At 34.9% G+C, this 25677-nt stretch overlaps 2 protein-coding genes across 4 annotated transcripts in view; one reads left to right on the top strand and one right to left on the bottom strand.

Moving 5' to 3' along the window:
- RUNX2 (RUNX family transcription factor 2) overlaps nt 1-25677 on the bottom strand; it is a 456664-nt gene that overhangs the window by 378055 nt on the left and 52932 nt on the right. The window lies entirely within an intron of this gene.
- The window catches only part of SUPT3H (SPT3 homolog, SAGA and STAGA complex component), a 589460-nt gene continuing 582587 nt past the window's right edge, over nt 18805-25677 (top strand). Inside the window, exon 1 of one of the 2 annotated variants that reach the window (XM_051997074.1) lies at nt 18805-19202. The gene's annotated coding sequence lies outside the window, so the exon portion shown is untranslated. The remainder of the gene's footprint in view (nt 19203-25677) is intronic. The other variant, XM_051997073.1, reaches the window with a different exon arrangement.

The raw sequence follows: 25677 nt of genomic DNA, 5'->3' as shown, positions 1-25677 counted from the left end.
AAGGGTAGAAACAAAGATCTGAGGAAAGAAGAGAAATTTTGGAACATTTGCTATGGAAAAATGGGATAGAAAATAAATTAGGGAGGATTGCCTAGAAACAGTTAGCTCTCAAAATTAGATTATCCTGTAGAAATCATTCATTGTTGCCAAATGGTATGGTTCTTAAATGGCCCAATGGCACAGTTACAATGGAATTGGTAGTGGGAAGTATGCCAAACTTAGGACCATATGATTTTAGAGTTGGAAGAAACCTAAGAGATCATCAAGTCCAAATCCTTGAAGATTTAAGAGTCAGGATATCTGAAACCAAAAGACTTGGCTTCAAATCCTAGGATCAATACTTAATAGTTCAGATACTCAAGTGAGTGGCTCAGAGCTCAAGTGACTAGCAAGCTCTTTGAGACTCAGTTTTTTCATCTGCACATTGATGTTCCTCAGTCAGGAAGATCTGAGATCAAACTTGGTCTTAGATGCGTCTTAGCTATGTGATCCTGGACAAATCATTTAATATCTATTTGCCTCAGTTTCCTCACCTGTAAAATGGGGATAATAGCAGGACTTACCTTGCATGGCTATTGTGAGGATCAAATGAGATAATTATTGTAAACCTTTAGCACAGTATCTGGCATATAGTATATAATGTTAACATAATTATACACTGCATCAAAGAAAAAGCAGCATTTTATTCACAGATATTTGTGCTGGATCCCAAAAATGAAATTTTAAAATGAATCAATTTTAGTTTGATATATAAGAAACTATAACTGATAGCACTGTCAGCATTGTAATTTTAACTTTTCTTTATAGAAGTTTATCATTCATTCCTAAAAATTCCTTCTAGTCAGAAAGGTGGCACAAAATGTTCCAGGGAAAAGCTAAACTTTATATAGAATTCTTCTTATTGATATTGCTAAAATTACAAAATTAGAAGAAAAATAGAAATTTTGTACTTCTATTACTTAAAAAAAGAAAAGAGTAAATTATAATTCCAGATAATAATCAGTAATTTTGATGAAGTCTCTTTTAGAACTTTTTTTTGTCTTAATCCACTCAATAAGGTCACCTTTGAATTACTTACCATTATATGAAAAACATATGTGGCTTCTATGGTTTGAGTACATTGAGAATTTTTATATGTTACCCAATTCTTTGGAATTCTCTGTTTAAAGACTGGGCTGTTTTAAACTTGCAGAGGACAAGTTCTCCAAAGGTTTACATTGGGATCGAGAATTCTCTCCTCCCTTTGACCTTCTTCCAAAAACAGAACAACAGTCCCTTATGTGAACTATATCTGTCTTTTGTAATTCATTAAGGAAGATTGGAAGCCTCATCAAAGGAATATGGGAGAAGACTATTCTCTTTTCTTTTTGCAAAAGAAATATGTATTTTCCCCAGTACAGAGAGAATAATTCATTTCAGTCTTTTTCACATCTTCTTTAATTCCAATGATTGGTTCTTTTAGTTAGAATATGGTGTTAATAAAGTCCAGAATATGATCGCTCAGGATGAACCAGTTTACTGAAAAAGATCTATTAACAAGTCCAAGAAATTCCTAAGTTACAAATAGGTATGTTCTAAAAGTTTGCTTTTAAGCTAGCTATTTAGAACTTAGAAAGCATTTTTTTCCATGAAACCATGTCATGAATGACAGTTAAGTTCAGTAGAAGCTGTTTTACAGAAGTCTAGTTATAAATTACAATACTATTAGTAGTTTCTTTCCTTTTTTAATGAGGAAATTCAATTCAAGTTCCAACTAGGAACTTAGGACATCAAAAATATATTTCTCCATTCCCTTCACACTACAATCTCAACCTATAAGAGAGAATCTTGTGTCTTATACCAGCACAGAAAGGGATTCCTTTCCTTCCCTACAACTCTTCTTGTGGTAAAATGGGCAAAGGGCAGGTCCCAGAGAAGGTGAAAGATGATGTAAAGTGTTGTAAATATCAATTCTTATTAGTCACGTAAGTCATGTAACTGATACTCATCAGTTGCTCTTATCTTAAAGGTAATTTAAATTTGTTAAATGAATATTATATGTTCATTATAGGATATAGGATTATAGGATAATGTATAGAGCACCAGGCCTGGACTTAGGAAAGCCTGAGGTCAAATCTAGCCTCAGATGCTTACCAACTGTGTGATCCTAAGTAAGTCACTTAATCTTGTTTACCTCAGTTTCCTCTTTAAAATGAGCTGGAGAAAAAAAAGGCAATCGTTCTAGTCTCTTTGCCAAGAAAAACCCAATTGGGGTTGCAAAGCATCAGACATGACTGAAAATGATTAAATAGCAAATGTGTCCATTTTTATTCTAGACACTAGAGTAGAGAAAGAAAAATATAAGACAGTTCCCTATATAAAGTAATTTGAGATCTACCTTGGGAGACAAGAGAAGTATATTAATTCATGATCTATATAATTATGATTAATATACAATATAATAGAATTTTTAATTTAATGTGAATTTATATGATAGTTTCTATAAGTGCTATAGTACTTCAGAGAAGGGAAAATCAATGAGACTATATATATATATATATATATATATATATATATATATATATACACATATATATATATAAAATGCTTTGTAAAACTGAAAGTGCTATATCAATGTTTATAACAATAACAAAAATAATAATAATCATTAAAATAATGAAAAAAAACTGGCATAGCAGGTAGAGATCTTGCTTTCTATCAGGAAGATGTGGATTCAAGTTCCATTTCTGGTATACATTGCCTGAGTAACCCTGGGTAATTTGTTTAGCCTCTCAGTGCTCTGAACAACTTTGTAAGAATATAAATTACAAAAGAGTATTTACTTTGTATTATTGGTGGGAGCTTCCTCTTCAAGAATTGCCTATACCAATAACCAAATAATAATAATAATCGAAGAAATGAGGAAGATATTGGCAACAATGGCAATGATGATGACTGGCATAAAGAAGGCTACACTATGAAGATGAGACTTGAAAAAAACTTAAAGGATGCATAGGATTGGAGTGGGTAGAAGAGAAAAAGGACATTCCAGATGTAAGAATATAACAAAAGGCACAGAGGAAGACTTCTTCATACTATTTTGTCAGGTATTATGGGAAAGGGAAGAAAAGGCTGGGTTGGCTACAGCAAAAGGTTCATAGTTCACAAAGAATAGGAAATAGCAGTGTCAAATGAAACATGGGAATCTTAGTGATTTGTCAAATTGAATCTCTATATGATTATGGATGGCTTGGACACAAAACAATGTACTGGAGAAAGTCAGACTACTCAATGAACATCTACTGTTGGGAAAATATTAGGTCTGTTGGTTTAATATGCTCAGATCCTATATAGGGTTTTTCCCTAAGTATTTAAAATTATTAATTAGACTAAGTAATTAGAATTGTTAAGAAGACAAATGTCTTATAAATGTAGTCTATTATTTTTGTGACAAAAAAACAACAAAGCTGCAAAAAACTATTACTATGTAGTAAAATTCACTTAAAAATGTGACCTACATTTGTGCCTTTTTGACAAAGGATGATTAAATACTGTCATTTCCAAAACTCTTACAACCCAATAGAAATAATTTATATATCATGTTATTATTTGAAGGCATTCTGTAAAAGCTATAAAAATGTAGAAATATTAATATGTACTTTGCCAACTCTGATGAAATTGCTTTAAATCTATGTTTAAAAATCTCATCCTTCTGTTGTTTTAAAATTATTTGTTAAGCACAACTTTTAAAAATCAGTTTTGGACTTATGAAGCAAGATCTCTGCAACTCCATAATCAATATCAGAAAAACCAGCTGAAGAAGTTTTTTGTTTTGTTAAGTTAAAAGAGAAATTTAAATGTTAAGTTATTTAAGCTTTCTTTCCTAAAAGGCAAACCAACAAGGAAAATTTAATCGAGAAAATAAAGCTCTAGGGAGGGGATAGAGCCTTGCTACTAGTATTACATACTACATAATTGGAATTAATCAAAAGATAATTAATACTCTACTATTGCATATAAATGGGTCAAGCAATTCAGTTGTTCCTGGAATTTTCAGTTCTTTCCCACTTTTCCCTCTTTAACTCCTCATGAAGAGGATGCAGATTCTAAAATCATTTTTGGGTAAAGTGATGGAGGCTGTGATATTGGGGAGTAAAAAGGAGAATAAGGAAGAAGAGCAATGAGAAGGAAAAGATTTGTCATGGACTTTATACTTTTGCTCTTCCCATTGTTCTACTCAATTTCACTCCAAATATTCTCCCTGTCATGGCTTTAATGAATATAATAAAAGAAAGGAAAATGGAAGGAATAGAAGACCTTTTCTGCTACTCTTCATGTGACTTCCCAGTTCCAACTTCATCAAACCAAAGGCTCTTGTCTTTTTTGTTTGTTTGTTTTGGTCAAATTCCTTTTGCCTCTTTTCCCAGACACTAGCCCAAAAAGGTCTCCTTAGAATTTAATTGTGAGGATAAAATAAGATTAGATAAATATAGATACATATTTATCTTTATAGATATATATAGTATATATATTTAATGTGTATATATAGCTATAATATACATGTGAATATATAATATACTCACATATATATGTGAATATGTATATATACATGTGTTTAAGCTTGCAAATCTAAAAATATCATATGAATGTGAACTATTATTATTATTATCATTGTCATTTTTATTATTATTAGATGTCATTGGAGCCCCTCTCTTCAATCCTCAATTCCTAATCTATCAGAATACCTATTAATCAGTCCAATAAAGCTACCTCCAGAAGCCTAGAAGAGAAATCATCTCTACTAGTGGCTGGGAGATGGAATGGAATTAGATGAAGGAATTCTTGTGTCTGCTGCCAAGATTGAGGGAATAGAGGATGGGGGAAGGCAGTAGTGGTGTTGAGAGATATTCCTGGCTTCCCAATTTGGACTTTAAATTCATTTTTTCCCATGGAGACATTGTTATACATGGTGGTTAGACTATATGTTCCTATTAGTATTTTATTTCATCTACATTACAGATTAAATAGGCATTTGTGGGCTAGCCTAATACTCTAACCACCATGTATAATATTGTTTCTATGAGAAACTGTTTTCCAAGTTCCAAACAACCAACTTGCAAATGAATTTTTGGAATACAACCCATTTGTAAATTGGAACTTCCTAATCATTTCTTATATCTTTTTTGAAAAGTCTTACTATATTTTATTTTTCTCAATTACATGTAAAACATTTTAACATTTGTTTTTTTAAATTTTGAGTTCCAATTTTTTCCTTCCTTTCCTCTTCTCCCTTCTCCTTGAGAAGGCAATTTGATATAGATTATACATGAGGTGTCATTAAAACATATTTCCATATAAGCCATGTTGTAAAAACACAGATCAAAACGAAACACAAGAAAAAGAATGTTTTAAAAGTATATTTTGATTTGCATTCAGACTACACAGTTGTTGCCCTGGAAGTGAATAGATAGCATTTTTCACAAAGTCCTTAGGAACTGCCTTGGATCATCGTATTGCTGAGAAGAGCCAAATCACTCACAGATGATTGTGGCAAAATACTGCTATTACTGTTGATGATATTCTCATTCTGCTCACTTCACTTTGCATCATTTCATATAAGTCTTCCTAGGTTTTTCTGAAACCACCTTGTTTATCATTTCTTATAGCACAATAGTATTCCATTGTAATCATAAACCACAACCTTTTCAGCCTTTCTCCAATTGATGGACATTTCCTCAATTTCTAATTCTCTAACACTATAAAAAGATCTGCTGCAATTTTTTTGGGGGGGTACATATAGGTTCTTTTCCTTTTTCCTTTTTCTTTAATTTCTGTGGGATACAGACCTATTAATGGTACTGCTGGGTCAAATGGAAAGCAGTTTTATAGCACTTTAAATATAATTCCAAATTGCTCTCCAGAATGGTTAGATCAGTTCACAATTCCATCAACAATGCATTAGTGTTCTAATTTTTCCAAATCCTCACCAATATTTGTCATTTTCCTTTTCTGTCATTTTAGCCGACCTTTAGGCAACTTTGTATATTTGCAGCATATTTTGTATCTTTCCAGCTAGATCCTAAACTCTTCCAGGACACAAACTATTAAAAGTATGATAACCCTAGACAGTTGTTTAGCTTTCCTGGGCATCAAGTTCAAGGGAATAACAGATCCAGATGTGTTAGGAATATTAACTTGATATCTGTATGGAGTATGGAAAGTAGGGAGAGCGATTAGGAGGTTTTGCAATATTCCAGGCAAGAGGTGATGAGATCTTAAACTAAACATAGTGACCCCATGAATTGAAATAAGGCAAGAAAAATTTGTAATACGTTGTGTTTGGCAACTGGTTGTATTGAATTGAGGGATAAAGAAGGGAGAGAGAAAAATAAAAGATGGCTCCACGGTTGTATATAAGTAGATAATAGGATGGATTATAAGATCCTTGACAGAATTAGGGGAGTTTAGAGAAAGGAAAGGTTAAGGGGAAAAATCATCAGTATTTTTCTATGTAAAGAAAAGAACAGGAGAGGCAGAAGAAATGGAATATCTTTCTAGTTGATAAATGTAATAAGAAAACTAAATATAACTATCAAATTAATTTAAAGTGATTAAAATTCAATAAATATTCATTAAATGCATATTATTTACAGGGCATTTAGAACCGACTTATCCTAGAAATAGCATACTTTTAATTAGTTTGATAAAAATCCTGAACTTGATTCTGAAGTTACGGAGAAAACTAAGGAAAGTCTTTTAGGGATATTTATCATATTAAACTGGCCTAATGTCCCTTTGCAGGCCCTTCTTCAGGGAGGTACCTGACTCAAAGAAAAGGCGTCAGTGTAAGTTGTAAAGAAATGCTTGATTTGAGAATGAAGATAAAAGATTAATTAGTTGCTGAAAAAATTGGGGACTAATTAGGTGCAAAACAGAGGTAGATAGTCATTTTCTTAAAATCTTTCTTTTTATATATAATTTCCTAACATAGTATACTTGAATGTTGCAAATGATTAGTTGTTTCAATAAAAAGTTATATGTTTCAAAGTTTTAAAAAGGACAGCTATCTAAAAGAGCATACTAACATTTTTCTTTCAGTTAACCACAATCAATGACTGCATCCTGGGCTAATCAAATCTCAGGCCATATAATAAAGTCACCACTGCTCACCTGGTGGCAGTATACTCTAATTGTTGAAAAAATGCTTAAGAAGGAAAAAAATAAACAGCTTCATGCAGTGCTGAATTTGCAAAACTAAACCTTTAAAATTAGAGTAACATCATATTAGTACAAAAATATTAATAACCTATTTGTAATTCTTATACTCAGTAGCATTTGTATTAAATATGATTCCTTAATAAATCTAAAAAAAGGAAACTTCTGTGCAGTGCTTTAGTGAATAAATCAAAGATCAGATTTGCTCTGATTTTGAATGGTTACCCACTTTGCCACATATGTACTTCAAATATATATCAGAGAATTCATAATCTCATCAATATAAGTATTTTCCCCAATGGTTCAAATCACAAATGAATCATAACTTTTCATTCTATGTACCCCATATCTGTCACACACTATAAATCCTCTACCCAATGTGCTGCAGGCTTTCCTTCATATTTTTCAAAATTACGTAAGTACCAGTGCTGTATTTGAGCTGTCCATTTGTTTTTTTTCTATCTAACATAAGCAGTCTATTCATCTCCTAGATGATATATGGGATGTCTTTTATCGTATAAAAATCATTATTAGCTACAAGGCACCAAGTTACATCCACTGTACATCTTCCATTCCCTTTGGTTCACCTCTTACTTTGATTCCTAAGATATCATTTGTAATCCATGATTCATAGCATAGGAAGAATATTGATATTAAAAAGATAGAATTTTCTTTTGGGGAGCTATCTTAACATCATTGAAGTTACTACATAATCTTGCTATCATTGCACTACTCATTTCTGCTCATTTATTCCCTACTCAGTTCATTGCTCATTTTCTTTTTTAAAAAAAATTATTATAAAGCTTTTGATTTTCAAAACAAATTCATGGAAAAATTTTTCAACATTGATCCTTGCATAGCCTTGTGTTCCAAAATTTTCCCTCCTTCCCCGATAGCAAATAATCCCATATATGTTATACATGTTAAAAATATATGTTAAATCCAATATATGTAAACATATTTGTAGTTATCTTGCTGCATAAGAAAAATCAGATCACAAAGGAAAGAAAATGAGTAAGAAAACAAAATGCAAACAAAAAAAAACAAAAAAAGTGAGAATGTTATGTTGTGATCTACATTCAGTTTCCACAGTCCTCTCTCTGGGTATAGATGGCTCTCTTCATCACAGGATCATTGGAACTGCCGTCAATCATCTCATTGTTGAAGAGAGCCAAGTCCATCAGAATTGATCATTATAAAATCTTGTTGTTGCCATGTACAATGATCTCCTGGTTCTACTTACTTCACTTAGCATCAGTTCATGTTTCTCCAGGTCTGATCATTTCTTATAGAACAATATTATTTTATAACATTCATATACCACCTTCTCATTTTCAATGTCTGTCTGAGATATTTATTGAAGGAAAAGCACTATGCACTGTCTACTTAACCACTATCATTATTTAGACAATAGCAGTTTTAGAGATCGTTGGATTCAGAAGTGGAAGGTATCTGAGTCTGGTCTGACTTACTCATATTATAGATGAGGAAACATGCTAATAGATAAATTGTTCTTCATGTAATAAGCATCATAGTCAGGATTTAAACTCAGGTCTTCCGCCACTAAAGCTCACATTTACACACCTGATACCATACCACACTGAATTATAATGTATAGAACATGTTCTGTTTTTAGGGCACTATATATGGCAATTATTATACCTATAGGGCTGCTATTATAAGGAATCTATAGACTCTATTCTTCCATCTCCAGTACTCTCTCTTATTTACTTTGGACTAATCTAGGGAATTAGTTCCCTAGGAAACTAGGAACTAGCCATAGTTTGATTTTTCCTGTGTAAATTATTGAAATAAACTATTTTTAAGCAGTGGGGTATCTTCCTATGGAGGCTTTGTAATGTTCTGGGACTTGATTCAAGCAGCAAAAAGTCAACTATAAACAGATAGGCAATTTCTGTTTCACTTTTACTGCTTTGGATACCTTCAATGACAATGGTAAACACCTTTGGTGTGCATGTGTGTACATGATTAAACCAAGTTGTCACTCTTTGCAATCTTATGACCTTAAATATGCATTAGAGACCCCTTTTTGGGAGAGAGGCTTTTTAAAAAGCCTATATTTTGCTCTTCCAAGAAAAATGTATGAGATTGTATGAGATGGGTTGTTACAGCAGGAGAATTTATTCCCTAATGCCTCGCTTATTATTGATAAGCCTTTCTGTATTTCGCTGGACTGGTCTTTTGACAGCAGATACATATTATTTCTGTAATCATTTTTAGAATCTTTTAGTTCTGTCAGAATTTGTGCTTAGCTAATAATTTTTAAGAATCCAGGGTCACTATTATACCACCATAAAGACATTGAAGAGGGACATTTATTAAGGACTTATATAAGCAAGGAAAACTATTAACATTTGATAGTTCCTGAGGAGCTACAGCTAGTTAAAAATTATAAGTAGGATATAGAATATTGTTATGGAATAGTTTATATAGCATGATATATTAAATTTCTTTCCTAGAATTTAGTATTTAAACTTCATTTGTGAATTTTTGGTTCTTCATTTGAGTCATGAAAATGGTTATGAAGTCATCTGCTTTCTTGTTTAACCTTTAACTTTCAATCACAAAATAATCTCCTTTTATATATAAGAAACTTGACTTTTGAAAGGAGTAAAAATTAAATTTTTTCATAGATAATTTAATTTATAAAGGCCATAATGTCCTACCCTTTTTATATCTAAATAGCTTTGTCAAAAGAAGAAAAAAAGAATTTGTTCATAAAACAAATGATAAAACTCAAGTATGAATAAATAGCTTTCTAATAAATTGTGAGAAGAGACTGCTAAGAGGACTCAATTAAAAAAGTGAGAGGATCAGTTTGATAAAAAATAAATAATTGATGATGCAGGATGATTGTGATAACAGCTCATTTGCATGTGACAATTTTTAATGTTTGGGAGATTAAAACTCCCAAACTTGAAAATCAAATAAGTGTTTGGAAACTATGAATGATTAAATGGAGACAGTTGGTTTCATAACTTAAAGGTTGATTTTTGAAGTTAAGGAAAGCCTAAATTCAAATTCTACCCCAGAGCAAGTCTCCCTCAATCTAATTTAAGTTGTTTTAACTGTAAAATAAAAATAAAACTAGTATCTCCCAGAACTGTTGAGGTTCAAATGAGATGTAACACATTTTGCAACCCATAATAATTTTGTGAGTTTCATATCATAAAAGGAATATAAGTTACTGAGCACAGAGAATTTCTGATTTGAGCCACTAAAGTCTGAGACTAGCCAGCAGAATAATGGCAGAACCCAGATTGATGGATCTGAGGGGTAGAAGCCAGCAGGGGGAAAAAATGGATGATCTAGCTAGAAGAGCTAAGATAAGAACAGAAAATATGCTAAAAGAACACTGTGATGAGAGATGATTGTCATTTCTAGATGAATAAGGAGAATCAGAAAGGGAAAAGTTCTGCATCTGCTTTGCTGTAAGAAAAACTGATAGTTAATTTATAATATAGAATTCAAATGTGTGAAGAGCTGGCTGGGTTTGTTTGCATTGTTCAGGGAGTCAACCTGAGAAATTTGATTTTGTTGTAATTAAATATTGAAATCTGATTCTGCAATGCAGAATTGTGTTGAGTGAAGAGCTGGCTGGGCTTGTCTTTATGAGCAGCTCTGAATTTCTTTGGCGCAAGGGAATTGCTTATCTTTAGTGTAACAGTTCCTCAATGTCCTTTCATTATAGATTGTTAGTTAAAAGAATTTTTCATTACTTCATCAGTTTGAAAGAAACAAATGGATTTACTGAGCAAGAAAAAAGAGAGGCTCAGAAGGGGAACAATTGTCAGAGAAGCAGCTTCATGTGAAGATTATTCCTGAAGGTATCAAGTCCTACACCATTCAGAATTGTGAGTTGTCCCAAAACACAAAGGTTGTCCTCACTTTTGAATTTCCCTTTATACTCTGATTCTATGTAGAAGGGAAAGGGCCCTTGCCACAAAAGATTTGTCCCTAGGACTCTGAGAGTGAGTTGTCTTGTGGTAGTTCTTTTTTTGAGAACTTCAGACCTGCCAGTTTGAGAACAATTTGGGGGGGTCAGCTCAGAAAACCCCATATACTACCTCACAATAATAAATAATATTTTGCATAATTATACAATCATATCTGCAAAAAGCAAGCCTTAAAGGAGCATCTATGCTAACTCTTCTTTTCAGAAGAGGGAACTGGGGCCTAGAGAGGTTAAGTGAAACTCAAAAGTCATATAGTCTGCTTGTTGGTTCTGAGGGCAAGAACACAAATATATTTGGGATTGTGGTATACTCATTTGAGGAATGAAAAATTGAACTTTCTATTGATATCATTAATGGCATTTCTTTTTAAGATTAGAAACTTTAATTTTTTTTACTATAGTATGTATTAATTACTGCTGATTCATTGATTTTCAAAAGACCCTCTTTTTAAAAATGGGAAGTTCAATTAATATCTTCATTGGTGTGAATATTTCCTCTACCTATTTAGGACATAATTGCTAAAGTTTCTGCCTATCCTTTCCACTTCTATTTCCCTGCCTATCTTTTTTAGTCTCTTAATTTTCTTATGCTTTTTACTTTCTTCACAGACTCCTTATGCTAAGTTCCTAAGGTCTATTTTCACAGCTTGACCCTTGATTATCAGGGATCACCCTCCTTGAAGTTGCCTACTCTCTCGGTAACTGCTTCTCTGTACCTCTATACCTCTGTCTGCCTTGAATATATCCTATTGGTCCATTAGATTCTCTCCAAAGTGAAATGGCTGATGGTCATGGGGAAAAACTGTCTTTTCCTACAGGGATCTCACTCCATAAGTGCTCCGAGATATACAACTGTTAAGATTTAATGGGCATGGCTATTTAAAGCTCTGGAGATTTGGCTAATTAGCTTTCTTAGCAAATTCCTTCTCCCCTCAATTAGAGATACATGCCTACCTCATAAAGAGACACGAGATCTTTATGACTAGATAAAAAAGAGATCTCTATAATTTAATATCCCATGATTATCTTGTAATAATATTCTGGTCCTTCTGTGACATTAACTGACATGGGGGTAGGGCCTCCCTTCATCAATTAAGAAGGCCCCAAATGCGCGCGCATGCGTGCTTGTATTTTATAGTTTTGGAGAGTTTCCTGAAGCTAAATAACTTGTCCTTGGTCACAAAAACAGATATCTACTAAAACCAGGTTTTTCTGACTGTGGATCTAATATTCTTGTCTACTAATTCTGTCTTTCTTTGCCCAATTCTTAATTATTAAATACTGATGAAAAGGTTAAATGACGCCTAAATTATTAGCAGAAAATCCTTAACTGATATCCCAGGTTTGATATCTGCTTCCTAGATTTTGGTTGTATTTGAATAAGCTTTTAAAACATGATGTGCAGTTAAATATCTATTCCCAGTTTTTTTTTTTTAAGAGAAATGAATAAATTGGCATACCTCCTCTGAGAAGTTGCCAATCTCTAAGTTAATGTTAAGTCTTGAGTACCACAAGTAATACTTTTGGATTGGTCCTAGCTATAGCAAATTAGACTAAATCTTATGGTCCTAGACCAAATATATATCTGTATACACACACACACACACACACACACACACACACACACACACACACGCTTTTATATTTCAACTTCCTAGAGAACAGAGGCCATTTTTGCTTAATTTGCTTTACAAACTCTTATACAATTAGGCATGCAATAAATTCTTTTAATTATATTGAGAATGGTGAGGTCATTGCTGCAAGGTTGGAATTTTTGCTTAAATGAAATAGAAAGGCTTTTATCCATTGCCAGTCAAGGTATTTTTTTCCTAACACACCATGTTACTCTTTACCATAACGTACTCCTCCTTGGCTTGCATATAGTCTTTTTGTATTATTCTTTGATTTTCATTTAATCTACAATTATAAGAGCAAACAAACTTATGATTCTATTTATACTTATCCATTTAAACATTGAGACTATAAGAAAACAGCATGCTTTTAATTGAAATGATTTCCAGGAAATAGTTGGTAAACACAAATGTTATAGGAACATTACATTTTGAGCAAAAAGGACCATATAATTTACTGAAAGTCCTTTATTTTACACATAAACCAAGGTTCTAAAATGCTAAATGAATTGTCCAAGGTTACACTGTAAGCTCTCTTATTACCTGGGATTTGAAACCAAGTCCTTTACTGTTACTTTCATTCAGATTATAGATAATTTAGTTGTTGCCTATTGGTAACTTTGAGCTAGTATCCAAAAAGTTTCCTGATGATTTTTTTTTTTTTTTTTTGCTTCACTGTAGGTATAGCATTAATTTCAGAGTAAAGTAAATTCAAGAAGTTTTTTATATAGGGCATTTCTGAAACATTTATGAGACAAAAGCTAATACAGTATGTACATAGTGAATTTTTTTCTGTGTATAGTTTTTGACACAAATTTAATCCTTTGCTACCATTGCTTTTAACGTATGTTTGGGCAGCTTAAAAGTCTCTAGAATTGAGTTTTATAAAGGAATCTTCTATAATTGGAAACAGTTTCTGTGAATGGAGGTATTTGTTAACACTGTTGGTAGTACAAAGGTGAGTATGTAACTTCGGGGTTTATTCTTTGGTCATCTTTGCTTTTAAGCATCAAAGAAGTACAGAATGTGAAGAGGTCCCAATCCTGTTTTATAGATGAGGAGGTTGAATTCTAAAAGAAGTTAAGTAACTTGCCCAAGGTTATATAGCATTTTTATTGGCAAAGCTAAGGATCCTTCTCAGTGAGAGAAATCTGTCTCTAAAACAAAGTCTAACACTTGAAATTGATATGTTTCAGCTTAGAAACTGCAAATGCTACATTTCACTATAATTCAGATATTCAATGCCAAAAAATTAAAATAAATTGAATACAGCCAAGTTCCCTAATTCTCACATTCAACTCTTTTTTTGGTTATTGCTTCAACACTGAAGAAAGCTGAAGTAGCAAAGAAAAACGTCAAAAATCAAATATGCAAACAAATATATGCACAAGTATATACAAATGTATATGTGTATGTATACACACACACACATACATGCATATACACATGTAAATGCCTTCTTAAAAACCAAGATAGTCACACATCACCAAAGGGTAATAGTATTTGTAGGGCACCATCATTTGCAGGTCATTCAAAATGAATTGTCTACATTGGCATTTGCTTTTGACTTGTTGGCAGAAGCAGAAAAAACAACTCCATCACACTGCAGACGGCTCTTTATTAGTTGTGGCTTCTGCAGTGGCTCCAACTCTTCTGTGGAGCATGGAGGACTTCTGTTATTACATAATACTTTTTTAAAGCAGGCATTTTAACTTAAATATGTGCAATTTCTCTTTGCACTAGTGCTTCTATATTGAAATTATTATGCCAAAGGAATGTAAAAGTCTTCAGAAACAATGCTTCATTTTTCTTTAATGACTTTGTCGACAGGATGTAGACATTTTTGTGGTATGATGAATTCACTTGGTCTCCTGTTGTGTATTTCCCACATGTTCTTATTCTTTTTCTGAGACCAGTAGTCACCAATCTCTTAACTTCAGCAAGAACTTTACTGTTTTACCTTGTTGTACTTAAATGACACCCCCAGTAGTATTTATATTCTAGGATAATTGATGTTAATGATATGGTACTTTGTGGAAAATTTTTTTTTCCTGACCTTCTAAGTTCCACAGGCCTATAAAACTGCAAGCAAATCATGAGTATTCTAAAGTAAAATTTACCCTCCCCTCCCAATTCCAGACAGTTATGTTTTTAGCAGGCTACAGGAGGTAGCAGCACAACTCATAAATGACTAACATTCCAAGACCTTCTAGAACTGGCTATATCACAAATCCCATACCATCTTTTACTATGTGATGCCTTTAACTCCTATTATTCTTTATATGTATATGTGTGTGTGTGTATGTATATGTGTGTATATTATATATATATATGTTTTCCTCCCTAAGTTCTCACTTTTAAAAACTTTTGTATATAATAGGAACATTGATATGTACAGTGTATATTTATATGTGTTTGTGTGTATATATATGTTTTCCTCCCTAAGTTCTCATTTTTAAAAACTTTTGTATATAATAGGAACATTGATTTGGACCTGGAAGGGGCCTCAAAGATCTATTTTAACATCCTTATTTTATAGATGAAAGAATTAAGGTCCTAAGAAAGGAAGTGTCTTACCTAGACTTACACCAGTAGTAAGCAGCAAAGCTGGGATTTAGACCCAACTTCTCAGGCTCTTGAGAGAAATGATTATTAATAACGAATAACTTGGGGAGATTCAGAGTTCTTCACTTTTTCCCCTAAAGTCCCAATTTTAAAAGTTCAGTTTGTTTTAGGACATTGCTAATAATGAAATTGGACTTTCTTATTCAAGACACCATCCTATGAAATAGCCATTGACTTTTGCATAGATGTGGGTGGGACATACATTTTTGATCCAAGGCTGGAGGTGGTCTGAGTATAGAGCCAGTTTCTCCATCCAAGGATGATATGATGCTACTTTCAATCTCTCATTTTAATATAACTCACCTTCCACTGTGTTTATCAATTATAGTTGACACATTTCTTCCAAAAGAACATATAAGCCTTAAGCCCACTACCACACCATGATTGTCTTGGTATGAAACAGGCAGCCAAATTATCATCCTTGTATTAATGTGCTATTAACAAAATGATTAAATCACCTCAAAACTATGTCTCTTGGACCTCTTTAATCACCACATTCTAAATTCTACATGATTTTTCATGATGTATCTCAATGCTTTTATATATTTATGTCTAAATTCTAAAGATCTGGAGCAAGAGTTTCTAGTCACCGACTAATTTTAGCAAATCACTTTATTTCTCTGAAACTCAAGTTGCTTATCTATGAGACAGCTGGACTAAATTATGGCTATGTAAAGATGAGTATGACACTGAAAGCATCTAATGTAGACTTATGAATAACTTAAAAAACCCAGCCTGCATGAAAAAAAATTGTATTAGTCTCTTTCACACATAATGTTAATGTTAATGTTGTAATAAAATATGATTTATTCTCCAAGTCAAAAATATTTAAACACAAAAATCTTTTTTCCAAAGTCAAATAGTAATTAGGGCCCAGCAGGGAAGAATACAGAAGGAAGAGAGTACATAAGGGAAAAATTCCTACTCTCAAAGTAGTTTCAGATAAAATATATTTTTAGTATTGAGAGTATCTGAAACTCCCAGTCTTCATCCCCCCAAAAATACTTCCTTCATTTGCATGGAGCTCTAGCAAAGCTGAAATATCTCCAGGGAAACTCACTGCTTTGGTGACATGGGAAGAAACAAAACTATAAACTAATATTTCTGGGGCCTGTAGAAAGCACTGCAAAAGATACCCAGGGCAAGTAGCATTTAAGACTCTCAGATAAACTTTTTAATCCCACCCTATATTGGGGTGGGTGTGAAGGCCTCAGATATTACAATATAAAAAGTTTTGTGGTTAAGAGAGAGATGGTAATAAGACACTTCAAGGATTGTACTACTAAGAAGGAGTTCACTTAAATATGTAGATATCATCTAGTAGTTCCTATTTTGGTTGATTTCTACCAACTAGGTGATAAACTTTACCTGCTGAAAAAGTCTTTGTGTTTTCAGCTCTCTCTAAATTTCCAGGTCTCAATTTGACTGAGGTTGACTCCATTCTGTGATTAAGGCTAGATAGCAATTGAGGCAAAGAAGTTCCTCTTTTGCCTAATCCAAAAAAAAAAAAAAAAAAAAAAAAAAAATCTAAATAAATAAATGAATGAATCTGGGAGGGGAAGACCTTCAGGGTTAGCTTAAAAAGGCCAAAGTTTCCCATTGTATCCGGGATCATTTCCAATTGCCTTGATCTCTATTTTGCCGCTGGACTCAGAAATACAACTGGCTTGCATGTCATGGCATCACCTTCCTGATACCATGGTCCTCTTTGAGAATGAAGGACAAACAACAAAGTTCAGGACTCTGGGACAAGGCTTGTCAAACTTATCCTAGTGATGGACACAATGGACATGGTTATCTTTAAATTAGAAAATACTATCAATTCTCCTTTAATGAAATTTTCGTTAAAATATTTCAGCTTGAGATGACTTCTTTGGGTACATCTTGATTTTAGTTGGTTATCTCAAATTCTCATACTGGATAACATCCTTTTTCTAAATTCTAACACTTATGTTGAATTGAGTCTCAAGATTTATTATGATTACCTTGCTATACGATATTTATGTATTATGAAATCATTAAAAACAAAACACAAAAGCAAGCTTTGATCACGTGTACTAAGCAAATGATACTTAACATGTAGCAAAAGGATTATACGAATAGAAATCGGAGATTCCCCTGGTCTACACCCTGCTCCTTACTTTCAGAAGAAAAAACTGAGGCATATTAGTGACTTGCCTAATGTCATATAGCCAATAAAGACAAAGGAAGCATTTAAAACTAGTTCTTCCTTAATACAAATATATTAATTTTTGTAAAAATATTCATTTAGAACACATTCAGTTATTTTCAAGATAACTGATTTCAGTCACCATATTCCACCATATATAACATTGTAAATATGAATGTGTCGTGAAATTTAGGCTAGGGTGCAGGAATGCACAAACTTGCTTATTCTTCTCCCAGGCAGCATGGGAGGAAAAAAATTTTTAAAGTCAATTTCAGAAAGACATGAATTAATTCTAAGCTTCTTAGAAGAGTGTAAGGAACTGGATTGGTTATCTCTGATTTACCTATGTATTTATGAGATTGATACTGATGATGTGGGAAACAAGTATGTACAATTTTTCATTTTGAACCTCAGAGTATTCTAAGAAGAAAAAAGATAAAATTAAGCAAAACATATATGGGAACAGAATACAAACAGAAAACAAAATTTTTCATACATAATCAAGCTCTCAAAGGCAGTATAATATAGATGTTAAATATTAATCACGTACAAGAAAATTTGGGGAGAAATATTAGACAACACAAGTGAATGGAGCAGTAGCTAGAAACCGTGTGGAGTGGATTGGTGGTAAAGAGGCATGTGTAGTGTTGAGGTTGGGTAACAGAAATTACCTTTCCCTTCTATTATCCCACACCCACTTCTACTTCCCCATTTTTAGCTCAAAGTCCTGGCAGATGGGGGGAATAATTTCTCTCGGTACAGAATCATGGAATTAGCGTTATAAAGGTCCTTGGAGAACCAGGTCCTAATTGCCAGTTACAACAGAGAATTTTATACCAAGCGCAAGCATCTGGCCGGAACTTTTCTGGACTTCAAACTTCAATCTGCCCTGGCGTTCCTTTCCACTCCACTTCTTAGCACTTGACACAACGCCTGGCACACAGCAGGAGTTTAATAAATGATTATTAAGTTGCCTCACAAGTCTCAAAAACAATCCCTCTAAATCCTCTTCTAGCTTCTCAAAAAATCGCGACCCTTCAAAAAAGGCCCATTTCCAAACACTTCCCATTTACTTCTCAAACTATTACCCTCAGAATTTAACCATCCGCCAGGCACCGCGTGTCCCGAGCCGGACGCCGAAGAACATGGCCGCAGGCGGCGGGTTCCAACCCCCATACCACCCCCAGCCCTCCCCTGGCCCGCCCCCGTCTCGCAGGAGCGTGGCGGAAGTAGCTCGAGAGAAACTAGTGAACGCCCGTAGACAGAAGGCGCATGCGTCCGAGTTTCAGTGCTCTTTAGGTCTGTGGCGTGGGGGAGTCTTAAGTCATTCCTTCTTGCTTTGGCCCCTTTTCCCCTCCACAGTCTCAACCGTGTACCTCCTCCCCCCAGCACAAGAAATAGAGGTTACGCCATCTTGTTCCCCCCTCCCACGACCTCAGTCGCCCCCTCTCCTTTGCCACCCTCCCCTCCCCCCTACTCCCCGGAAGAGTGTCCTGGGCAGCCGCGGCGGGAACAACATCAGCTTCGGCCGTCCCCACCTCCGCGGCGCGGGACTCGCAGCCGTCCGTCAGTCCATCCGCCCCACCAAGGGTTCATTAAAGCAGAGGTTGGAGGGGGAGGGAGCCTGTGGCAAGGAGATAGGGAGGGTGGGGGGATGGGAGCTGGGGGGAATGGGAAAAAGACGACGATGATGGTAAAATGGGGGGTGGGGGAGAGTAAAGCGAAGAAAGGAACGTCTCGTGTGCAGCCACGGTTGGAGCCGCAGCGGCCCTGGGGCCGCGGTGCGTCGTGGGGGAGGGGCGAGGATCGGCGCGAACCCAGACCGGCGCTACGCTGGTCCCGGGCTAGCGGGCGCCGGAGTTCGCGCTGAGTGTTTGCACCGCCCCCTCACCTCCTCCTTCCCGGGAGGCTCGCGCCGCCTCCTCTCCCTCCCTCCCCTTGTTCGGGGACCCTCCCGGCAGCACTGGAAAGCTGGTTGTCTTTCGGATGTGAATCCTCCCGCGCCTCTTCTGCGCTCGGGGATGCTTGTGTGGGAAGCCAGTACTGTTGCTGTGTGGTTTGCCTTGCTGGCAGCGTGCCTTCCACAGTAAAATAGGACCGACGGACTCCCCCCAGACCATGAGACGTTGTAGTGGGAACGGTTCAAGCTCTAATTATAAATTGAGAGTTGGTAGAGAACCTTCGAATCCATTCTTGATTTTATAGATGAGGAAAATTAGACCCAGAGGGGTAAAGTGACTTGCCTACGGTAACATTTGAACCCAGATCCTTTGACTCCTGTTTTGTGCCTTTTTTGTCTGGGGGTGAGATTTGTGGAAATTTTGAATTTCCTTAATGATTATTCGGTTCCTAAGCAAGCATTCATTACAATCTTATTGTATGCCAGGTGTGACCCTATGGATTTTGATTTCACAAACCTGCCCTATTCTCAAAGAGGTTGCATTCCAAGGGAAAAGAGGCAGATATATAAGTATAAAACTAACTTGGGGGTTAGAAGAGAGCGCTTGCAAGAGATCTAGAAAGGCTTTACATGGAAAGTAACCCTTGAATTTCAAAGCAAGGTGGGGACAATGGCTATGGGAGGTGAGGGAATACATTATAGGCCTGGGGAATATCCATGACCAAGGCAGATGGATGTAATGGCCTTTTTGAAGAGCAACAAGAAGGCTAGTTTGCTGGAGCATAGAATACAGAAACTGAAGTAAAGTGTAATAAATAAGGTTGGAGAAGTAGGTTGTGACCAAGTTGTGAAAGGCTTTAAAATCTGAATAGAGAAGTTTATATTTGATCCTAGAGGCAATTAGCAACAATTGGAGTTCAGTGAGTAAAAGTAATTAGACCTGCATTTAAGGAATATCACTGACAGAAATGAGGAATGTGGATTGGAAAATCTTAAGATGGATGGCAATTGAGTATTTGCACTAAACTATTATAATAGTCTAGATTGGGAATGATCAGAGCCTATGTTAGGTCTTGTAAATGTCTTCTTTAGCCTTATTAGATTGACTGTGGCTTAACTGAATAAGAAAATTTATCTTTTAATGGTAAGCCTTCTGTCAAATTTTTGAACTTCGGTCAGTCTCAGAGGATAGACATTACTGGGTCCATACTCATACAATTCAGCAAACATTGTTATCTACATTATGCAAGTCACTGTTCTAGATTCTAGGGGGATACTAAAACAAATAGGGAAGTTCCTGTCCTCAAGTAGACTTCATTATGTTGGAAAACTTTACAATTTACTATATTAAACCTTTCAGAGCTTGTAATCTGTTGCATGGTGTTTTTAAAATCTAGGGTTACTGCCACACTACAAGGTATAAGAGTGGCCTTGTGTAGAAGAATAATAATGCATTGTGTTTTATAGAATTCATTACCTATACTAGTATAGTGCAATGGAAAGTACACTGGATCAGGAGTCAGAAGACTTGAGTTCAAATTCTAGCTCTCTTAACTCCCGTGGTCTTGGATGTTTAATTTGTTTTCAGTTTTCTTAACTGTAAAAAGGAGACTTGGACCAGATTACCTCTAGGGTCCTATTCAGCCCTAAATGTATGTTCTATAAACTCATTTGATCTTCATAACAGTTCTGTGGCATATGCAACACAAATATCATTATTTACATTTTACAAATGTGAAAATAAGACTTGAGAAAAATTATGACTTTCTCTAGTCATAGGGCTTTCTAGGGACTGCATCCTAGGTCATCTGACTGACCTCAAGGCATTCAATCATCAAGCATTTTATTAAGCTATACTGTGTCCTAGGCACTTTGTTAAATGCTAGAGATATAAAGAAAGCCAAAACTATTGTCTCTGCCCTCAAAGAATTCACAATAAAATGAAGCGGACAACATGTGAATAACTATGTACATACGAGATTATATGGAGCAGATGAATAGTAACCTCATAGTGAAGAAAAGGGAGATGTGGAAAGGAGGGAGAAGATCTAGAAAGATCTGAAACAGGTGGGATTTGAGCTGAATCTCGCAATGAACCCTGGGAAGATGAGGAGGTAGATATGGGGAGGGGAGCATTCCAGGCATGAGGAACAACCAGTGAAAAGGCAGTGAAAAAGTGGGCAGATGGAGTGTGGTATGTGTGTGTGTGTGGAGGAGGCCAGTGGATCATATAAGTCAAGAGGGTAAAGTCTTTAGAAGACTGGAAAGGTCGGAAGAGGCCAGGTTGTGATTAGCTTTGTCAAATAGAGAATCTTATATTTGATCCTGGAAGCAATAAGGAGGTAGTGGAGTTTATGTTTGGACCTGCTTCCTATTTTAGGAAGGTGACTAACGAATTGGAGTGGAGAGAGACTTGAAGGAGTAAGATCACCATGAGATCCTGAGCTAGGATTGTGGCTGTCTGAATGGAGAGAAGGGAATTTGTGTAATGAAAATGAATGAAAAAAATGACAAGATTGTCAAGAGATTGGCTATGTGGCGTGCGAATGAAGAGTTGAGAATGACATTGAGGTTGTCCTGGGTGTGACATGGAGGATGGTTATAGTAAGTAATAGGAATGGTGGGGTGAGGAGAGTGTTTTGGGGTGAAGAAAATGAGTTTTGTTGTGGACATAAATGAGTTTGAGATGCCTGTGTGATGTTTGAGATGTTCATAAAGTGATAGGAAACTGGAGCTTAGGAGAGAGACTAGGACTGGCTAAATAGATCATAAGTGAATCATCAGCATAAGAGAGGATACCTGAACCTGTGGGAACTGATGAGATCACCAGGTGAGACAGGGTAGATAGAAAAGAGAAGTAGTTGCTGGACACTGAGCCTTGGGGACCATCTACTATGAGAGAGCATGACATGAATGGAGATCTAGCAAAAGAGACAGAAGAGGAGCAGTCAGATAAGTAGGAGGACAACCAGGAGAGAGAGAGAAAGAGGGTGGGGGAGAGAGAGAGAGGGAGAGAGGGAGGGAGAGAGAAAACGAACAATATCATGAAAACCTAGAGATTATCAGGCAGAAGAGGGTGATTGATGGTGTCCAGGGTTGCAGAGAGGACAAGAAGGATGAGCACAGAATGAGACCATTAGCTTTGGGGTTTAAAAGATCATTGGAGAATGATCAGGAGAAGTTTTAGTCCAGAACTTTTTCTTCTTTGTAGCCAGAATTCCACTGTTCTCTGTCATTATTAGACTGCTTCTGAAATGTCCAGAAATGGTGAGGAGCCTGGCATATACTATCATATGAGGTGAACAGTTGATGAACCAATAATATTTAGCTTGGACAGAGGATTAAATGATTCCCAAGAACTCTTCCAGCTTTGCTGATCCTGTTTTCTTAAAACAAGGCAGGGAAAAGAAGCAGGATGGTTCCTTTCAAATATTTGAAAGGGTGTTATGTGGAGGAGGAATCATTAGACTTACTCTGTAGCTTGTGGGGAAATTAAGTCTACACATTACTAGGAGATATTGCAGTTCAATGTGAAGACTCAGCAAGTAGAGATGTTGAGAAATGGCACGGTATGATTGGTGGGTATTATTTAGCTTTGGTTGAATTTATGCATACATACCCATTATGTATATATGTATATGTGTGTATACACACACATGTAAATATATTGATCTGCATAGATCAGTTTATCCTTTATGATAAATTGGATTAGATAACTTTTAAGGGCCTTTCTTCCATCAAGATTCCTTATAAAATTAGAAAATCCTTGATAACTCTTTGGGAAATTTCCTACCTTATATAATAGTAATAGTTGCTTGGTGATTAGTTACAAATTTTCTCATTCAAATGTGATGCTTCAAATTATGAATTTATATTTTTTCTGATTTATAATGGATAAATTGGGGAATGATATTGTTGTGACTTATTTTCCTAGGCTCATGCAAAAGATTAATTCCATTTTTAGATGTATGAACAGGTAATTAATTCCATAGTGTTCCAGTTAACAATTATTCATTTCTTTGTTTTATTCACCATCATTTTGGTAGTATATTTTAAAATTTAGAATGTTTTCATTTTTCACAAAAAGGTTTTTTTTGCATAGTAAAGTAATTTAAAGAATTTCAGGTGTTCAAGGTACCTTTTAAGCATTTTTTAATTTCTGTTGTAGCTGCTGTAGATAATTAGAAATTTTTAAAATTTGACAGGTGATTTAATAAGTGTAGAAACTTCTCTACTTGTAACTCATAATCTTATAGGGTTTCTTGGAAAGTAAGAGACTAAATTACTTGTCCATGATCATATAATAAAAATAACAATAATAGTTATAATAATGATGATGATGATAATAGCTGTCACAATAGCATTTATATAGCTTTTAAAGATTTGCCTGGTGCTTTGCCAATCTGATCTCATGTGATGCTTATAACAACCCTTTACAAAACAGGTGCTTTTATGAGGAGACTGAAGGTGATTTGCTAAATAATTTGCTTAGGATCACTTAGAACTTGCAACTGTGTGTTGGATCCAGATTGAATTCCAATTTGTGTCTTCTTACTCCAAGTCCAATACTCCATCCACTGTTTTACCTAGCTCTGCTAGTATGTGTCTTGGCAGGACTTGAACTCAGATTTTCCTAATCCTGAGGTCAGGAACTGGGAAATTCTTTCTAACCAGGCTTTAAAAAGAGACTTGTATATTCTTTTAAAAAATATGTCTTACAAGATAATTTTTCTTTTGGAAAAAGTTTGTTTTGATTAATTATGGATTTCCAGCTGTCACTTGATGATTATAATTAGATGCCAATGAGACCAAAATTTGATCCTTTTGAGTCAGTTAACTCTGAATCATTAAGAACTTTCTTAGAATATCTGCCCTGTTCTTGGCTGAATGTCTTTAATATAATGCCCTTGATCACAAACCTGCCTTTTACCAACTATCTTATCACCACTGATAGAACAACTTACAGCATATGTCCTACTGATTAGTAGTCTAATGATGTTACATGTAGATACATAGAATTTTAGGGATAGAAGGAATGATAGATATCTAGACTTAAGGCCTTAATTTTATAACAATAGAGTGTTTTGTAGGTCTAGACACAGTGGTCCTCAAACTTTTGTTCTCAATATCTTTATCCTATTAAAAATGATTGAGGATCTGTCCAAAGAGTTTTTATGTGGGTAATAGTTATACATATTGATCACATTAAAAATAAAAACCAATTATTAACTTGTAGACTCTTTGAAAGGATTTCAGAGATTCCTCAAGATGCTGTGGACCAGACTTTGAGAACAACTAGTCTAGAGGTCTGAGCATATTTACAGAAATCAATGTCTTTTTTTTTTTTATTTGATATAATAGTAGTAAATTTTATTACCATATGGTTTGGGGAGATTAATGGTCTTCAGAATTTCAGAAACCTGAATGAAAACCATTGAACTTTTTCCATCTTAAGAGTGCTTTAGCTTAACTCCAGCATTTTACAAATGTGGAAACTGAGTTCCAGTGAGATAAAATGTATTCACCAAGGTTATAAAGTTGGCTAATGGCAGATGTAGGATTAATTTCTCCTGTTAAATTCTATTGGGTTAGAAGTAAATAAAAAACAGTTTTCCTATCCATATTGAAGTTAAAATGATGTCTCTGGAATTATAGGTACATCTTTTAAACTAGATTGTTTGCTACTACCTAGTTTGCTATAGGACTAACTAGTTTTCTTTTGCTCTAAATGTATCATTCTTCCCATCATACTTAAGAAATCAAGCAAGAACGAGACCTCAAGGCCTCTTTGGTTTCAGAAAAGTGCAGATGACTAATTTCTGTCTTTTTCTGACTTTGGATTTTGATACACTTTTTTGCTAGTTCTGACTACATTACTGGTGTAGTGGATAGAGTGCTGGACTTGGAATCAGGAAAACTTGGGTTTGTATCTTGTTTTGGACATTTACTAGTTGGGTGACTGGGCAGATCAGTTGACTTTTAGGTCCCAGTTTCCTTATCTGTAAAATAAAGATGTTAGACTATATAAGAAATACTTTCTAGCTCTGAAGATTACTTATTGATTAGTGAAAAATTTAGTGTCACAATACTTGATTTGGAGTTTAAGAACCTAAGTTCAAATTCTGGCTATGTGTTCCTCATGATATTTGTGGCTTTAAGGAAGTCATTTAAATTCCCTGAA

The sequence above is a fragment of the Antechinus flavipes genome, chromosome 4 (assembly GCF_016432865.1).
Source record: "Antechinus flavipes isolate AdamAnt ecotype Samford, QLD, Australia chromosome 4, AdamAnt_v2, whole genome shotgun sequence".
In the NCBI taxonomy this organism is placed as follows: Eukaryota; Metazoa; Chordata; class Mammalia; order Dasyuromorphia; family Dasyuridae; genus Antechinus; species Antechinus flavipes.
This window is presented reverse-complemented; position numbering and strand designations above follow the sequence as displayed.